The sequence below is a fragment of the Littorina saxatilis genome, linkage group LG8, assembly GCF_037325665.1.
Source record: "Littorina saxatilis isolate snail1 linkage group LG8, US_GU_Lsax_2.0, whole genome shotgun sequence".
Classification (NCBI taxonomy): domain Eukaryota; kingdom Metazoa; phylum Mollusca; class Gastropoda; order Littorinimorpha; family Littorinidae; genus Littorina; species Littorina saxatilis.
The window spans coordinates 16,710,953-16,725,709 of NC_090252.1; the positions used below are offsets into that span (position 1 = coordinate 16,710,953).

Sequence of the window (14,757 nt, forward strand, 5' to 3'; positions counted from 1 at the left end):
ACTATAGTACTTTTACTATAGTTTACTATAGTACAGTGTGGTACTTTTGTTGCTGTAGATTTTGTACTATAGTACTTTTACTACATTTTACTATAGTATACTGCAGTACTTTCTTGAAAAATTACCATAGCCTTAAAAATTGCACTGGATGTAAATGTGGCCCCAATTTTTGCTGAATCAATTGTTTTGTGTGAATTGAATGTGTGTGTGCACGATCAGGCCACTCGCTGCAGTCAATCTGTCACATTTGGTAGGAAAGTAAAGGTTCATCACATGTTTTAAATTTTATTTTCATTTTTTGGCAGAGCATTAATAGTCAAACTTATGTAAGAACATTTTAAAATATCCACTTACATGTAAAAGACACAATTAAATAATAATTTTAAATAAGGTGTCCATCTTGCACAGTGAGTAACCAAGCTGTTGATTTTTGGTAAATGTCCCAATGCAGAAACAGTTTTAATGCAATTTTTTATAACCCTGTTAACCAGAACAAGTAACAATAAAATGCACAAAACAGATTTATTATAGCACTCTTCTTTGTGGGAATTCATCTTTAGCACAACACATATTTTATCAAAATTATCTCCCCTACAGCCAAGTTAAATTTCTATGATTAGCTTTGAAAGTGACCATGCATACATCAGTACATGAAAACTCTGTGAACAATCAAAGGAGACAATGATTGTCCCTATTATTGACCGGAACTCTACCCCAATCTGAACTTGAATAATGCAAACTATCAAGCTGACTTGATGTCATCTAACCCTGTATGTGTGTGACCTTACACAGATAAAGTTATTGAGTTACTTTCTTTCTTTATTTGGTGTTTAACGTCGTTTTCAACCATTCAAGGTTATATCGCGATGGGGAAAGGGGGGAGATGGAATAGAGCCATTTGTCAATTGTTTCTTGTTCACAAAAGCACTAATCAAAAATTTGCTTCAGGGGCTTGCAACGTAGTACCATATATGACCTTACTGGGAGAATGCAAGTTTCCAGTACAAAGGACTTAACATTTATTACATACTGCTTGACTAAAATCTTTACAAAAATTGACTATATTCTATACAAGAAACACTTAACAAGGGTAAAAGGAGAAACAGAATCCGTTAGTCGCCTCTTACGGCATGCTGGGGAGCATCGGGTAGATTCTTCCCCCTAACCCGCAGGGGGGTTATTGAGTTACAATGATCTTGCTTCAAACACATTCAAAATAATACCATTTCTCTGTTATTATTATTATTTTCTGTGAACTTAAAAGTTTATGAGGGTCAATTTTACATGGGTCACATCTACAGGTCATCCAACTTCAATAGCCTGTAAAGTATCAAAAATCTAGCTTTCAAAACATTTCAGAAAAATAAGAACACATGCTTTCGCAACACATCCTTGATATTTGTCAAAAATGTGGTTTTGAAAAAATGCCAAATGTGGTCATGTTTGAAATTGATCAAACCATAGCAGTATGTTAACTTTGTAAAGTCTATCCCGAAAACCATGCAAGAAAACAACAATGTTCAATTCTGTCTACCCATTGTAAGTCAGCCTAATTATGCTCCCCATCAGTGACATTCTCCTGACCTGGTGAGTCAAAACTCACTAAATGTCCAATGGAGAGTTTTCAGCATGCAACCAGAAAGTATATAGTGTGGGGTTATGTCCCTCTTTTTCAAAACAGGGTTATATATGTGGCAATAATCACATGAAATGTTCTCTGTCCTCCACATCTGTTTGATTTGTGATTGGTGTCCAGATTATTTGCTACAGGCATCTGATTAAGTTTATTGTAGCTGCTGTCCGGTTCCCTTTGCCAGTGATATCTGCTTTCCTGTTCTGTAACTTGTATTTATGTTCGCCGATGGCACCCGCTGAATAGTTTTGGTTGTTCTCCAATGGCATCTAGCTAGCTGCTTTGACGTCTGTAAGTGGTATAAAGGTCCTTCACCATGCAGTCATCTGCTGGAAGTGAACAGGAGGCTCTCTTGCTTATGACACCCACACCAGAGCATGGAATGAAACCTGCAATGACACAGCAGTATGACTATGAGAAAGCATGCAGACTGAAGCAAAGAGGGCCAAACTTTAAGAGAATGATAATGAAACCTAACTTAAAGTGCCGTGGCTTTTAGTGCATATATATCTAACTTTTAAAAGTTGTGTCCGTCTGTGTGTGTATTATGATGACTAAAGGCTCCGAAACAGCTGCACCGACTGAGAGGGTGGTGGTGGTGGGGGTTTGAAACGTGCTGGTGCGTGTATGTTTGTCCTTGCGTGTGTGCAGGCATGAATGTCTTTGTCAGTATGTGTGTGTGTGTGTGTGTGTGAATTTATGAATACAATTGAAGGCACAGTAAGCCTCCCATAAACCATCACAGATACGGTCAGGCTTTTACACACAGACTACAGTACAAACACCCTTTCATTTAAACACTCACCGATTGAGAACATCCTAGGTGCCCTCCATAAAGAGCGAACAATTTTCAAATAATTTATTTTTGCGTGGTTTATCTTACCCCTGAGCCATCATGAACCAGTGTGATCCAGTTTCCCTTTTTTCACAATGTAGTCGTCAGTTAGTCATTTGAATGCGACTCCATGTGAGCTTATCTACAATAGCACGTTTTTATGCACGAAACAAACGGCTGTGGTTCACCAAAACTCTAGCAATGGTTTTTGACTGTTGAGAGGAACGGTGATATATGCATAAACCGCCGTCTACTACGACCCTTGCGTGACCCTGCTTCCGGGCTTTTCTTTTTTCAAACTTTCACAACTTCGAATTGTACTGATCTTGTCTTGATGAAAAAAGAATTCTTTTATGATTAAAGAATGTTTGTGTGACAAGCTGTCAATTTATTATTTAGATTTTAAAAGTTAGGTCTAGCGCAAAAACGCATCACGGTCCAAAAACATTCTGATAATCATCGATCCACGGCTATCGCCAGTTTACATCGATAGAATGAGACCCGAAGGGAAGTAACTCATTTTTGACCTGAGTTCAATCGGCAAAATTAATTCTTTAAAAATTGCTCGCTCTTTACGTAGGGCACCTAGGATATTCCCGTTTGGTGAGCGTTCAAATGGAAGGGTGTTTGTACTGTGTGTAAAAGCCTGACAGTATCTGTGATGGTTTACGGGAGGCTTACTGTCCGGGCGTGATTTCCGGTATTGAATATTCATAACAGCCGTCCAGCACCAAAACGAGGCGCCATTGTTGTAGAGGACCAAGTCCACGAAAATAAATTCTTTGAAAATTTTTCACGCTCGACAGAAAGCAGCCAGGATGTTCCCATTCGGTGAGCGTTCAAATGGAAGTATGCTTGTACTGTATGTAGACGCTCGGGGAGCTCTGTGATGGTTTACGGGAGGCTTACTGTGCCTTTAATGTATATACATCTATACACACCCAAGAAGATAAGGCGCTCAGCAGGTCTGCACTCATGTTGATCCATTATGTCGGAAACAGGCAGAATTGGATCCTCCACCCGACAGTCACTGAGCTACAGTGCTGCTCTCAGCTGTAAGCAAGAGAAAGCAGCTTGAGTGTTTCATCGCATATAATTCCAGTGTTTGCATACTCCATAGCGATTAGCTGAAACTATTTAGCTAAAACATTAAACTATTATCAGTGGAATACCAAAGGGGTGGCATATGTCATCCAAAATATAAGGCAATTTAAAGTGTGATTGACGGGACAGAAGCGTTTCAATGATACAAATAGAGAACACTACATAGTCTACTGTGTGTTACTGGGTTTACACAAGTAAAAGTGAATATTTTTTCTTCTTCTGTTTCTTCGTTCATGGGCTTAAGACTCCCACGTTCACTCATGTGGATTTTTACGTGTATGGCCGCCATTCAGGCAGCATACGCCAATTTCGGGGGAGGCATGCTGGGTATTTTCGTGTTTCTATAACCCACCGAACTCCCACATGGTTTACAGGATCTTTTCCGTGCGCACTTGGTCTTGTGCTTGCGTGTACAATGCGCCCGTCGTGAATATTTCAATATTTGAAAAGCAGTAAGTGTAAATCTGGTGCCACACAGCAAGCCATGAAGTATTCTGTTTTCAATTCCTACGTACCGGAGAGATAACCCATGTAGTAACTAAACCATACACGCACATATGGGCATATCATTGAGGTCATGGCAAGCTGGTCTGGCAGGGACCTTATATATTCCACTGCTCATGATTACAAAGTCACAGATGCAAAGTCATTCTCGTAACACGTTTGGGCTTGCCATTTTCTCGCGAGTGTTTTGAGAATGAAGTTTGTCTCGGAGATTTTGCATAAGCAATGGAAAATGACATCCCTGACAGACATGTTGTTTGAACCAACCTCATTTACATGATAGACACGCCTGTGAAGAGATGGTTCATTTATCACATCATGACACATGGGTGGTATCTCTCAGGTAGGCAAAACAATATATATCTAAATGCACCAATTTACCTCAAGCACTCAGCAGGTCTGCACATATGTTGATCCATTAGGTCAAAAAACCACCAGAACTCGATATGTTGTCCAAAAGTCACAGATACAGTGGAACCCCCCAAGGATCCTGAAAAAATAATTAAAAATGAAGAGCCAACACTTGTACAAATTATCTGTCTTTGTACATACAAGCACATACACAAATAAATCTGCTTGCACTATGCTGGCTTTAGGCATGTGTAATAAAATTATTTTGGGGGAGCTTCTCGATTCAACCGGGAACTTTTGTTGTTGTCAAAAGCAATTTAAGCCTCAAACATTCTCCCACTCTAAGACTGAACTATGCATTCAGTATGTGTTGATATCTGACTTAAACTCACAAAAATAACAAAGGCTAGTTTGTAAAAAGACACTGATTTGAAAAGAAAATTTAAATTCAATTACATATTATTATGTATTATATAATCTGTTCTGGGGCTTTTTTCCAGGTCTTTTAAAAAAGGATGTTCACAAACAATAACAAACACATTTTCAATCCAATGAATGTTTGCAGCACTGTCAGCCGGACAGAAATGACAGTATGTTGACAAAGCCGTGATAAAAACATAACCTGCAGTCCTACCTTAGCGCAAAGAAGTATGAATGGTCTCTGTGTACTCTACAATCTCTGACTGTGGCCCTATGTAAAGGTCGAAAAGAGCTGGCTGTGCTTGGCCATTAAGAAAAATTTCAGTTAATTCAGATTTGTACAAGGAGAGCATAAAAGCATATATTCACAGCATGTATGTCTTGTTATTGCTATAGGTCTATATATCTATGCCACAATGACACAGCAAATACGTACATTCATACAGACATATTCATTTACTCATATAATTTAAATTATATAGCACCACAGGAATATGTTAATATCAAAATCTAATATGACATTTCCTACACACACCCATGAAGTTCAAGCCCTAAGCAGTTCTGCACACATGTTGATCCAGGAGGTCCAAACACACCCTGCACTTGTTGTCCAACAGTCACTGCTCCAGTGAAACCCTCCATTTAGGACCCTGAAAGATATAACAAGTTCCATAAAGTGATACAAAACTCTTTGTTGTTGTCCTTATCTGCTGAAGGAGCACCTCCTGTCGCTTCACAGCATCTGTAACACAAGAGAGGACTGAGTATCCAGCCAGAAATTTCATGACTGTATTTTTAGAATGATGATCAACAAAACTTTTTAGGGGCTTTTAAAATGATATGACAAATATAAAGTCAGATGCACTTCACCCATTGTTATACTTAAACATAGAACTAAGGCTTGCTCATACAGTGGAACTCCCCTTGTTAGACCTCAAAATATCTGAGAAAAATAGGCCTTAAAAAGGACCCCTGGGTGTCTTAAAAAGGCCGTTGATTGATGATTCACAAAGGTTATTCACAGAAAATATGAAAAAAGCAAGGTCCTAAAAGTGAGTGTGTCTTTAAGTGTGTGTGTCTGTCTGTGCATCACAATTAAGGGCTAAACAAAAACAAACACACACCCAAGAAAAGCAAAATTTGTTTGAAAATTTGATCAAACTCCAAGACAGTGAATCAAACAAGAAATGTCCATCACTGATTCAGACGCAGTTTATATTTGAATGTATGTGTGTGTGTTGCAAACATTACACAAAAGTGGATCATAAATACCAAATTCAGCTATGCTAGTACCGTATTGCAAATTACATTAAATTTGAAATGAAATTTTATAATTTGTTGTTAATAATTTACTTACTGGTTAAAGAGTACAACTTTTCACAATTTCAGCACAGAGAATGGAATCCTTGGTGTCTGCTTCCTTTTCTATCTGAATGACTCATTGGTACAGCCATCTGTCATCACCCTGCCGACTGTTTTTTTGACCTGGAGTCCAGAAGCTTCCCCACCAACTCAGGCAGTTTTGTTTTTCACTAAAAGTAAAAGAATAAAGGTCAAATAGATTTGCACAAAGGAATAAAAAGAGGTTTTCTAGTAATCCAAATAAAGCATGCAGAAATAAAAACACAAAAAGTAACATCAAACAGTTTTGCCTCTTGTGCCCCCAAGACACTGGAATAATTACAGGCCACCAGATAGGCCGTCCATCACTGAAAGTGAACAGAAAAACTTGATGTTTAAATATGTGTGTGTGTGTCAGTGTGTGTGTGTGTGTGTCAGTGTGTGTGTGTGTGTGTGTTATACAAGTGGTACGGGTAATTTAAAGGCATATGTACGCGCTCCCGTGTTTACAAAGTGTAGTTTGCCCATAATCGATGTCAAACGCACCATAAGACCATGTAATGACGATATGTCGCCATGCGCGGACCATATACATGCATTACAGCTTGTTCTAGCCTCTGAAAAAGTGAGGATGTCAACAAAGACGCGGAGTTATTTCCCTTATGTCAACGTTCCCTCTGTTGGCAAATCTATAAATAGGACGATCTAGATCAAAATAAAAATTCAAATATCTCAACATTTAAGGGGTCCTAGACCACAATATCTTGCAGGGAAGTTAATTTAGCATGTCTCCAGCTGTTGGTAAAGCAATTAGCGTGTATAGTCATCGAGTACATATGGCTTTAAGACAAGAGTTTAAAATGTCACTTACTTGTTGTCCCTGTCAGTGTAAACTTTCAGCACAAAGAAGAATGGAAACATTGGTGTTTTTGTCGGTTCCGTTCCAATTGAATGATTTGGTACAGCCATGCCATCAAGTTGATCAACCAGCTCACTGTTCCTGTTACCAGTTCAACCTCTTTTCCACATTGCCGACAGATTTTTAATCTGAAAAAGTCATGTATACATGTTTTCAAAATGGGAATTTACAAGTAAACAGTTAACGAAATAGTCCGCTTCTGTCACGTACTCCCCACGAACACCACTATGTGGGGCAGCCAGATCCAGATAGAATCAACAAACAAGTAAAACTCAAAGTAAAAACATCAAACTCAAACTCAAAGAGAAAAAAACCAACCAGACGGCCCAATGGTCACTGTAATTGTATCAGATTCAGATTCTCACAATGGTATAAACTTTGCAAATCTCAAAAATAGTCGGATACGGGTAGTGACAGTGATAGTGAAAAAGAGTTGTGGGAGCTGTAAAGAATAATTATACGTACTCCTCACTCGATAGTCGATGACTTGGCAGTTACAGTTGCAAATCACTCGATAACTCCTGAGCGAATCTGGATACGATTACGTGGAAAACTCTTGAAGGCTTACTTCTCAGTCCAGATCCATCTTCTGCTCTCTGAATTATGGTTACACTCTCTTGGTGGGTTCCTTTCGTGATGTTGTAGCCCGCTTTTTTCCAATCTCCCTGGTGCAAACTCTTTCTTGTGAGTTGAAGTTCGTTCGTTGAAAATCAGTTACTAGTGCTGTCCCTTGATTTACTTCGTAGTGGTCTCCTCTTCGATTTTAAAGGGACATAACTCTCGCATGCTAACCCTTTCTTCGTATCGAAAGTAGCCGGCTCAGTTTGTTTTTGTTTTTGTTTGGTCTTGTGTTTGATGACTTTGCTAGTCCAATATTTTATGTATATATATACTCAACCAAAACTTAAATATTTTTACTAGCTATTCAATTTTATGAGTTACAGTTCCTTTTAGGTACTGCTCTGTTCATTTTAGCATGTGCATAGATATGCAACGCACACAAGTGTGTGTGTGTGTGTGTGTGTGTGTGTGTGTGTGTGTGTGTGATGGTGTGTGAGTTTACGCAGTATGTGTATGTATGGGGGATGTGTGTGTGGGGGGGATGTGGGGGTATATATATATATGTGTGTGTGTGTGTGTGTGTGTGTGTGTGTGTGTGTGTGTGTTTCGGTAAGCGAATGTCAGCGGTTTGTGTGTGGGCGTGAGTGCGGCGTGTGCGTGCGTGCGTGTGTGTGTGTGTGTGTGTGTGCAGTCTTTTGCTTACGTTTACAATTATTCTCTGTATATGTTCCAAGGCAGGGCGGACTAGGCAAAGAGGAGAGAGGGGGGGGGGGGGTTGCCAGTGGTGGTCCAGGGGGATGTTCTCCCTGGCGGGGTCAAGGGGCAGAGCCCCTTGTGGGGGTCAGGGGGCCTGCAAGGACAGGTTGGAAGATGAGGCTAAGCCTAAAACCTTTATCCTCTCTCTCTCTCTCTCTCTCTCTCTCTCTCTCTCTCTCTCTCTCTCTCTCTCTCTCTCTCTCTCTCTCTCTCTCTCTCTCTCTCTCTCTCTCTCTCTCTGTTAAGCATTCGATGTGTACATATTCTATAACCTTTTTTTTTTTAAATCTCATATTGTGTTTGTGTGTGTGTGTGTGTGTGTGTGTGTGTGTGAATGTCCGTGTATATGATGTGATTAGAATACGGGTGCCTCTCTGCATGGGTGAAAAAACACTTGTTTGTAATGCTTGTATGCCACAACGCTCTCTCTGTCTCTGTCTCTGTCTCTGTCTCTCTCTCTCTCTCTCTCTCTCTCTCTCTCTCTCTCTCTCTCTTTCTCTCTCTCTCTCTCAAATTATTTAAAATGAAACAATATTGTACACTCAGCAAACTTCAGTCAACTTCAGGTCAAACCAAGAACTTTGCACTTGATCCCACATGAAGAATTATTTTGGCAAACGTTAAATTTAACATAAAAAAGGTATTGTTTCAAAATTTCACTGCAGACCATTTTACTAAGCGTTTCGGGCGGGCGGGAAATAGCTCAGTCGGTAGCGGCGCTGTCTTCAAAACCAGTTGTCGCAATCGGCGTGGGTTCGATCCCCACGTTCGGCGAGGGATTTATTTCCCAGAGTCAAAATCGTGCAGACTCTCCTCGGTGGCCGCATGCACACGATAAAGAACCCAAGTTCACAGCGAAAGTGTCAGGGCTCGGAAACATGAATACACGCATGCAGGAAACAAAATGTGTGGGTATCGCCGTATACTGTATGGCAGTTCGCTTTCCCCATGGAGAAAGCAGCCCGAATTTCCATGAGGGCAACCTCACAGGACTATATAAAATCTTATCCTTATCGTATCCTTATCCTTTAACTTTTAAAGCAATTGTTAAATTCTCTTTTGAAAACTTTTTTGTGAGAAGCGTTCCAAGGTAACGTTAATGAAATATTAATTTCACATTTGATGCTAACTGTTTACAAAAAAACTAACTATACAGTTTATGTACATCTGACGTTACAAAAGTCCTTTCTCCTAAGTGAATATGTGCGTACCCACATGTTTGTGTGTGTGCACGTGCGAGCGTGTGTCAGTGTGACTGTGTGTGTGTGTGTGTGTGTGTGTGTGTGTGTGTGTGTGTGTGTGTGTGTGTGTGTGTGTGTGTGGTGTGTGTGTGTGTGAGCACAAAGTATTCCTACGTGTATTTTGCAAATGCACAGTTAACAAGTTTGAAAATATCTCATGTCATCTCGGCTTAATTCACACACACGCACGCACAAAACATAATAAATCTTATATGTACGACTACCTTGTAAAAACACACACAACACGTTTACATGCACAACTGGTGATATCAAACACAATTTTAAAAACAATGTTTTTTAATCAACTTAATTTCAACAACAAAATTGTTATGCTTAGCTGATAAGTTATATTAATAAAACAATAAAAATAAAAACACAAAATGCATGTATACTATTACTACTATACTGTACAGCAGTACTATGTACTGTTGTACTATAGTACAAAGTACCATAGTACAAAGTACCACAGTGTACCATAGTACAAAGTACTTCGTACTATAGTACTACTGTAGTACAGGGTACATTCACAAAAAAGTACCATAGTACAAAGTACTAGGTACTATAGTACTACTGTAGTACATGGTACATTCACTAAAAAGTACCATAGTACAAAGTACAAAGTACTCTACTGTACCACAAAGTACTATAGTACAGGGTACATTTACTACACAGTACTATAGTACAAAGTACCATGTACTACAATATGTACTAGAGTACATGGTACATTTACTATAGTTTACTATAGTACAGGGTACATTTACTATAGTTTACTATAGTATACTATAGTACATCGTGTGGTACTTTTTCAGCTGGGTGTACAGGGAAAAAGCTATTTGACGTCGCGGCAAGCGAAACACTCGAAATCGTCACCCAAGTTCCAAGAGCGCGCGAAGAAAAACTATTTAAAGTACAATACTGAAATTTAGTGTGGCATAAGATCAACCCTTTGTTATGATGTATGTGAAAGAACGACTTATCAAAATGTTATTAACGTCTTGAAAAAGGGTGGGTTCTGAACACAGTGTTTTACTTTTTACACAGATGTTTCTGGAAATCGCTCTTTTCTGTCAATAATTTTAAAAGGCCAATCTACCAGGACAATGTCTTATCTAATCAATGTGTTCATTACTTTAACCGGGCCAACCGATTGAAGTGAAGCAATATTTCAACTTTTGCGTCGTCCAAGGCCAAATCGCGTATGTTCTGAGATCTCGCAAGAAAAAAGTATTAGACGCAGTTTAATTACATTTTGCATACCATCAGATCAATCCTTTGTAATTATGTATTCCGCAGAGCGACTCATAATTATCATTACTATGTTCTGAATATAGTTGATTCTGAACACAGTGTTTTTGTTTTGACACAGGCGTTTTTGGAAATCGCTCTTTTCTCTCATTAATCTTAAAAGGCTAATCTACAAGAAGAACATCATTTCTCATCAATACGGGCTATACTTTGACCGGGCCAATCGATTGAAGTGAAGCGATTATCCAACGGCTGCGCCGCCGAAGGCTGAATCTAGTCATTTACAGAGTGATACAACTATTTGCATGACGTCGCGGCAAGCTGAAACACTCCAAATTATCGCCCCAGTTCCAAAGACTCGCAAAGGAAAGATATGCTAACCAGATTCATGAAATTTTGCGTGCGATACAATCAACTTTCTGTTATTATAATTATGTTCAAAGGAGCAACTTACAAAATATATCATTACGTCGATGAAAGGGTTTATTCTGAACACAGTGTTTTCTTTTAAATACATGCGTTTTAGGAAGTCGCTCGATCTTTCTTCTCAGTGATCTCAAGAGATACATCTACCAGTAAGTTTAGTACATTTTTTCTCATCAGTATGTGCTTTGGCTTGACCTTGACAAGCGATTGAAGTGAAAAAAAACCCAAAGCTGATCAACTCTCGCAGTCATACAAAAGCTGAATCAGTTTGTTACGCAGTGTTCAGTATCAGAGTATGCACAGTGAAAAACTTGACGTCGCGACAAGCCGAAATTCGAAATTATCGCCTATTTTCCTCGAGCTCGCAAAGAAACTTGAACTTATTTTGAACAGAAAATATATTGTGTAGTGAAAGATCTCTGCAAAAGATCTATCCAGAAGTCTGTTCTCATCCTGATGTAGATTTGTTGGACTTCGCCTAGCGATTAAATTAAAACGCTTTTCAACTGTTTCGTCACCGCCGAAGGCTGAATCAAGGCATGCCGTGAAATGTCACAGGAAAATATATGTTATAATTTTAGGTTTGTCAACTCCCCACCAAAGTTAGATCAACGAATTATCAACATCTTTAAAAAGAATAACCGAGCCTTCCAGCTGTGGTAATGATTTTTTTTCTCCGCGACGCGGCCTTGAATAGATCCATCAGTTATAATGAACAGATCTAACAAGAACAGCAATTTTGCTTACATGACTCGCCTTCGCCACAAGTATTACAGGGCCGGACTACCGGGGGGGGGGGGGGGGGGGGGGGGGGGGGGGGGTTATGGGGATTGCGCAACCCCCCCCCCCCCTAGCCTAAACATGTAGGCTACCTCACTTATTTAAAACATTTTTTATTATTGTTTATTTTAATGCCGTTTCATGCAAGGAGCAACCATTTTCCTATCTCAGAATATGACCTACCCATCAGCTTCAGGGGGCTTCCCCCTGACCCCCACAAGGGGCTCTGCCCCTTGACCCCGCCAGGGGGAACATCCCCCTGAACCACAACTGGCAACCCCCCCCCCCCCCCCCCCTTTCCTCTTAGCCTAGTCCGGCCCTGTATTATTATCAGAAACAGGCTATTCACGACACGCAGGACCCCGTGACCCAGCAAAATTAACAGACCCAAGGAGAAGGTTTGTTGGGGGACAATGAAATTCCGGTTTAAAACACGTGGACAAAACACGTAGCTACCTCACTGCAACATGGATTGCTTCACAGGACCGATCAGCACACAGAAGCCCTTTTCGCAGTAACCTAGCTGTAGATACTCGCTTTGCAAAGTGAATTCTCGGTAAAACGTTCTCTCACAAAACACACACACACACACACACACACACACACACACACACACACACACACACACACACTCAAACACATACATTTTGATCCAGAATCACAAAGACAGACACATACACATACTCACGCACACACGAACACAAACATACACACACACACATGAATACAGACAGACACACGTGCACATGGACACATATGTCTGCGCTCTCATTCCGTTAGTGCGAATTTGTTAATCGCTGTTGCTTCTGTGGCTGCAATATGTGGCTTCCAAGTCAAGCGTGCATCTTGGGTTACTCCAACAAAAGGTAGCGTTTCAACCTTAATCGGAAGGTCGAGGGTTCGAATCCAGGCCGCGGCCGCCTTGGTGGGTTAAGTGTGGAGATTTTTTCCATCTCCCAGGTTATGTGCAGACCTGCTAATGGCTTATTGTTTAAGACTTCAAAATATTAGCAAAGATCACTTTGACAGTGTTACAAAGGGTTGTTTGGCAAAAGCTCATTCGCACGGAACCGACGTGATAATTTCTTTGAAAAACAGGTGCTATTTGTGGCCAAATGTCTAAGTGATCTTTGCTAAAAAATGTTTAGTCTTAAACGCTTTGGCGAATAATTCTAATTAAATTGTGTTGTTGAGAAATGAATTTCCTCCAAAAATGTCTTTACCTTGTTAAAAAAATATTCATTTTTACGATTTTTGTAGCATGTTGAAGAGACACGTTTGCCTGCAATCACGACTCGCTTGACCCCTACCCTGTATAACACAATTTATGAACAAGTAAAAGATAAAAACGATTAAATACTATGCATTTGTCGTAGAGCCAGTAAAATATCCTCTACGAATCTGTTTTTCGTTTTGATTTATCTTATCTGGTTCACATTTTACGACAATATGAAAATGACGAAAAATCACTCGCAACAATGGGCGCGAATGAGTTGCGTTTCTTTCGCCGGGGATTGTACACGCAAGCACAAGACTAAGTGCGCACGGAAAAGATCCTGTAATCCATGTCAGAGTTCGGTGGGTTATAGGAACACGAACATATCCAGCATGCTTCCTCCGAAAGCGGCGTATGGCTGCCTAAATGGCGGGGTAAAAACGGCCACACACGTAAAAACCCACTTGTGCAAAAACATGAGTGAACGTGGGAGTTTTAGCCCATGAACGCAGAAGAAGAAGAGAAGTATGGCGCTGAAGTACTGTATAATTTAGTAATATCTCGATGTCTTTTAGACTATGATCCGCACTGGGTTTTGTAGCACGAATTACCTGATCTGTAGGTACATCTCATTGAATGTGTAATGTCTGTTTAACGATAGCTTTAATACACTTAGTCACCTGGTGTTCTTCTTTGATCGCGATATGTTTGCAGAATTCATTTCTGTGCTACAATTTCGGTCTGTTCTGTTTCATCTTCATGCTTGTGTGTTTATTGATTGTATTGTTATAATGCTGAATTAATTTTCGGACGATTTTTGAAATTTAAAGTGTGACTGATGACTTGAAATGACTTTTATGGCGCTGAATTGTTTATTGTTCTTAATTGCTTCTCATAACTAATGATCTGACTTTTTGGCGCTAAATACCTGATGTTATATTTTAAATGTTTCTTTGTTCTGTTCTGCAATTGTATTTGTTACATTTCATTGATTAGACAATTTCTGTTTTGCTGTGAAAGTGTTTTTTTGAAAATCTGTTGTTTGTGTCATTATTGCATTGCTGGGGATTTTGTCATGCTGGATACCTAACCTTAATTGCACCGCAACAAGGATAACAGATATTGTGTGTGTGGGGGTGTATGAGAGAGAGAGAGAGAGAGAGAGAGAGAGAGAGAGAGAGAGAGAGAGAGAGAGAGAGAGAGAGAGAGAGAGAGAGAGAGAGAGAGATATTCACATACACACATAAGCATACATACGTACGTACGTACGTACATGTATACATACATACATACATACATACACACATACATACCTGCATACATGGATATGTACACACATACATACACATAATTTGCTATATAATCGCGGATATACAGGTTAAGGAAGAAACGCACACATTTTCAGTCAGGCAGATTAAAATATAA

General features: G+C 39.7%; 1 long non-coding RNA gene across 3 annotated transcripts; it reads right to left on the reverse strand.

Annotated features, from left to right (window-relative positions):
- Positions 1-272: 272 nt before the first annotated feature.
- Positions 273-7,860, reverse strand: LOC138972915 (uncharacterized). 3 transcript variants are annotated; one of them, XR_011457809.1, is made up of 7 exons: positions 7,573-7,860; positions 7,060-7,235; positions 6,205-6,379; positions 5,383-5,589; positions 4,458-4,566; positions 3,410-3,521; positions 273-2,022 (listed from the first exon to the last, which is right to left on the reverse strand). It is a non-coding gene; the product is annotated as an uncharacterized lncRNA (long non-coding RNA). The 3 variants fall into 3 exon arrangements; XR_011457807.1 differs by having other exon boundaries at positions 5,383-5,497; positions 7,573-7,857; XR_011457808.1 differs by lacking the exon at positions 4,458-4,566 and having other exon boundaries at positions 5,383-5,497; positions 7,573-7,856.
- Between the last annotated feature and the right edge of the window lie 6,897 nt (positions 7,861-14,757).